We start from the raw sequence: 474 nt of genomic DNA, 5'->3' as shown, positions 1-474 counted from the left end.
GTGTGTGTTTGAGTGTGAGTGTGTGTGTGTGTGAGAGGGTGTGTGTGTTAGATACTGGATCTATACGTTTTATTAATATTTTGAATAAAATATTTTGTATTTTATGTTTCAATTTAATTTTTGTTCAAATTTTAGCAATTTTTGTGTAATGTTTTTGTCATTTTTTTCTTAGTAGTTTTTTAATGTCTATATATTCTCATTTTATTTCAGTTGTATTTATTTTAGTAGCTGCAATAAAATAAATGTAAGTTTATATATTACAAACACACACATGTACTGTACATACTGTTTATATATAAATATATACTTTATATATAGATTTATTTAAAGGGATCCTACTCTGCCCTTTTATGAAGTCTTTATTTAGTTTTTGTGGTGTACTAGAATATATTTCCATGCTTGATTGTTCCAAAACACATTATTTTTCACCTTTTACATAATTGCAGCACATCTCTTCCCAGTCTGTCTCAAACA

The sequence above is a fragment of the Sinocyclocheilus rhinocerous genome, unplaced genomic scaffold, assembly GCF_001515625.1.
Source record: "Sinocyclocheilus rhinocerous isolate Xijiao unplaced genomic scaffold, SAMN03320098_v1.1 scaffold1343, whole genome shotgun sequence".
NCBI lineage: Eukaryota > Metazoa > Chordata > Actinopteri > Cypriniformes > Cyprinidae > Sinocyclocheilus > Sinocyclocheilus rhinocerous.
The sequence above is the reverse complement of the archived record's forward strand: the minus strand, read 5'-3'. Positions refer to the sequence as shown.